Source organism: Microtus ochrogaster, unplaced genomic scaffold, assembly GCF_000317375.1.
Source record: "Microtus ochrogaster isolate Prairie Vole_2 unplaced genomic scaffold, MicOch1.0 UNK1, whole genome shotgun sequence".
Lineage (NCBI taxonomy): Eukaryota > Metazoa > Chordata > Mammalia > Rodentia > Cricetidae > Microtus > Microtus ochrogaster.
This window is the reverse complement of record NW_004949099.1, coordinates 16,965,439-16,970,055: the sequence shown is the minus strand read 5'-3', so window position 1 is coordinate 16,970,055 and position 4,617 is coordinate 16,965,439.

The window sequence follows — 4,617 nt, the reverse complement described above, 5'->3', positions numbered from 1 at the left end:
CTCTTACATCATTTCCCCTTAACTGTTTAAACAAAAAGGAAGGCTTTAACATAGTAAAATTCTAGCAAGAATTACAGCTATAATATTTATATCTATTTTATCTTTTATCATAACAAAGGAAAACTATATCTATCTATCTATCTATCTATCTATCTATCTATCTATTCTTCAACTCCATCAAAAACTCCAGAAAACTATAATATTACCTAAGTAAACAGGAAATGTATTGAACAACTTCCAAAACTCTAGAATTGACAGAGACGTCTCACCACCTGGGCAGTCACCCAAAGTTCTTCTGTACCATTGGGACCTCCATCTTCAGCCTACAGGCCCATAGTATTCAGCACACTTTTCCATGAAGAAGAAAATTTCAAAGATAGTTTAGTTACTTTCTACTGTATCCTTCAGAATGTCTTACAGACTCTTTTATGAATCAGGAATCCTGAAGGATCATCTTACCTTTTTGCAAGTTTAGCAGTCATCTCTCTGCAGGTTCTTCATGTCCAGTTTATGCAAGAGTTTAGGCAAGAGCATTTTCCTGCCCCAATTTCTAACCAATTCCATAAGGAGCCTCTTCAATGCCCATCTTCCTCAGGAAGAAGCTCAGTGCTGCCAGGAGCAGATAAGTCTCACTGTCATGAAAAGTCCTAAATTTTTTAAAACATTTAAATGCCATATTCTGAAGGTCTCTGAAAGATTTGAAGAATATCTAACTGAAATATATCTCTATATATCTATAAAATCTAACATGACTACAAACTTGACAATTATAGATTATTATCTATTAACCTATATTTTACTTACACATTATATTTTTAAATGAACTACATAAACACAATACCTTAATCAAAGGCAAAAATATACATATAACAAGATTGATATTAAATTTGTATCAATAAATCAAGATCCATACCAATGTAAATTATTCATATCTATATCATACCCCTCTTTAAGTGTAAAAGAACACTTATGAACAATATTTGGGAATATGGGCATAGATTTATCCATACTGCTTCAGGCTGATTGGGGGTGCTGTTAATCAGGTCTTTCATGGTGTATCATCCTGTGTACTAGGTTCATCTCAGTCAGCAGTTGAACGAAGTAAGCGTTTGAGGGTATCCATGATAACCTTCGGGAGGCCTTGGTCCATGAAACCATACTCTCCTGGAGGCAATCCACAGGTTCTCATCCTCTGTGAAAACAAAAGAAGAACCTCTTTTCCAAAGCACCATATCCTTAGATCCAAATTCTGAAGTCGATACCTTTATAATATCTTAGCAGCCCATACAGGGAAATGTTTCTCTATACTTAGCTCCTTCACAGACAAAAATTTCAAAGAAAACACAATAATATGCAGAATCCAGACTCTGTAAATTTTCCATTTTTACATGGCTTATTTTGTTTTACTTCCTTTAATCTATGATTATCTGTACTCTGTCTCTTTAAAGACTTTACCCTTTATAAAGCATTAACTTTATTTTATGACTATATATATATACTCTTTTTTTCTCTCTCTCCCAAGCCTATGTACATTTATCTAACACATGTGATAACAACCAATGATAAAGAAGGCAAGAATTTGAAAAAGAGCAAGGAGCATTATATGAGAAAGTTTGGAGTAAGAAAAGGTCAGGAGAAATGATACAAAATAATCCTACACTTGTTCAGAACCACATATAATAAAGGGATATTTATTTAAGGGAGACTTAGAGATCACTCTCCTAGATCACAGTCCTCTGCACAAATGGAAAGAGGAATAGAGTCTAGTAGCCAGAAGTGAGAGACAGAAGCAAGAGAGTGACCACAGGTTTTACAGCTGCGTTTATAATATAAGAGAGCATGCCCAAGTGGGCTGGTATCTTAAAGTCTATTGGCTGAAGTGGGGAAGGCGCTTCCACAGAACCTCCCCCTTTTCTTTAAATAAGAGAGTTCCAAACCCAAAACAAAACTATATACACTTGGAATAGATATCAATATAAGATTAGAATTACAACCAGCATGAACAATATTATGCAAGGAATGTATGCTAAAGGTTTTAATAAACATCCTATTCTAAAGAGTCCAAGTCCTGTATTGGAAATGGCTCAGCTAGATCATAAGAGGATATTAACTATGATTATTTAATCTTAAACTGCAACAAAGGCCTCAGAAGGGAGATAATATTACTTGAGTGGGGAGAAAGTGCAACCAAGCAGCTTCCAAAATGTGCAGTAGATAACAGAGAAAACTGAGCATCACACAAAGTCTTATTGGCAATGTTGAAGCAACCAACTTTGGCTAAGGCCTAGAGTAACTAACACACCAATTTCAGCGGCAGGAAAGTTTTCAGAACCATCTTGCCATATCTTGGCAAGATTTAATATTCTTTTTCTTGTATCCTGCTTGTCCAGTCTAGACATAATACACTTTGTCAGTGGTCCTGGCATGGGCAGTTTCTTGCCCAAAGGCCAGTTGTGTCAAGAAGAAAAGTCCAAGTGGGGTGTCTTTGGTGCTCAACACTCTCTCAGGATTAGATCAGTGCTGCCAGGAGCAATTAGGTCTCAAAAAATTCTAAGTTATTTAAATATCATATTCTACAGACCTCTGAAGTGTTTGAAGGTTACCTATCTATGCAGAATACAATCTCTATGTCTCTAAATAACCTAATTAGTCTGACTAAAAGTATAACACACATAAATGACTATTGACGTATACTACTTAAAACCTATATAACTTAAAGGTTAAGGCTTCATATCAAAATATTAAAGAATTTTTAAATAGCTGTGCAATAAAGAAGCCCAATGACATCAAAATATAAACAATATATAAATATCTCAACCAGAGGTAGAAATATATAATGCAATATGATAAATATATCCCTAAATTGTCTCAATATACAAAATATCTTAAATAGAGGTAGAAACATGCATGAATACAATATAACACAGTAACTTTGCATAGGTGTACAAATATTGTAAACAGAAATAAGAAATATAATTTGAACTTGTATCAATATATAAGAAATTATACAAGTGTAAATAGTCCACAAATAATAGCTCACAAGTATTTGCTCTATTGCTCACTATTATTATTATTAATAATATTTGTATGAATAAGTTCACACTAAATTACTTATTATTCCATTCAATCTTCCTTTTTTGAGATCTCTAGGTTTACATAATTTACACCCCAATACCCAACCCTCTGCGAATAATAATCAACCGTTAAATGGTGTCTCTAACTATGAGGAAAAATTTTGTTGGGAGAGGGCATGTTGAGTTCTAGAATTGCATCTTGCTGTCATGGGCATGATGTTTTGTTTTGTTTTTTTATGGGATCCTGTAAAAGTAAAATGATGGTTACATTTCAAGATTGCTGTTTTATATAATTGCAAATGGTCTCTGAGTAATTGATAGGGTCTTTTGTTTGTTTTGAAGTTGATTTAACAGTTGGCATATATATGAGACAACAACCAATGAAAAAAGAGGGCACAGATTTAAAATAGAGCAAGGTGTATTATATGGGAGAGTTTGGAATTAAAAAAGGTAAGGGGAAAAATATAATTATAGTATAATCTCAAAAAACAAAAGAAGTAAAAAGCCAAAATGTCAGTCTTCAACCTGATTTGTATAAAACTGTATTAAGATGGAGGGGATTGCTTCCATATGTAGGTAGAAAAATAGATCAAAGAACTGCATAGAAAAGCCCAAGTACAAATGTTGACGAATTGCCAAGTCACCTTAGTGTCCAAAGGAAGGAACCTCTTTAACAAATGGTGCCAAAATAGCTATATGCCCACACAGATAAATAACATTAGCTGGTCCCTTGAGTTCTTGATGCCTGCAGGTAACTTAAGCATTCTCTAGAAAAAAAAATGTAATTGGTTGAATCTCAAAGACATGGGTATCTCAATAATACTTGTACAAAAGAATAGATATTGTTTGATTTCATTCATGTGAAGTTGTCAAAGAAGCAACATTGATCTATAGCATCAAAAAGCAAAACTATGGTTGCCTTGGGGTAAAAAGGAGAGGAAATGGCCAGAGAGAGAAATCAAAGAACATTTTCAGGTAGTGGAAGTGCTTTGTGTCTTTATTGATGATGCTGCATTTGTCAAAACCTATTACACTATCCACTGAAGTAGGCTTACTTTGTTGTATTACCAAGTTCAAAACAATGATTAAAAATAGCATTCAGTGTCAAAAGTTACAACATAACTAATAAATCACACTTCAATCACAGTTTCTTATATAGACAACACATCTTTTGATTGAATCAGAGTTTCAAGGACACAGAGAAAGCTTCATTTTATTCTGGGCTTTGCTTTTATGGTAGAAGTTTATCTCTTCAGTGCCAGAAAAGAGCTTTGTGTTCTCAGATGAACTACTCTAAGAGTTCAATGCCAAAGACAGGTACACTTTGTAGTAGTTGATAGACACATTGAATTTTACACTGCAGATAAGCATTTAAAGAACCCTTCAGCATTTCAGTCATTCACCTTATCATAACTCAGTTTCTAAGTATTTACACTGAAATGTATGTTAAGACTCAGGGCAAACGAGGGTATGAGATGGACTTGTGAAAGAATAGAAATCAGATGCTAAAAGATTGCCTCATATTGATCACAACTTTTAGTTA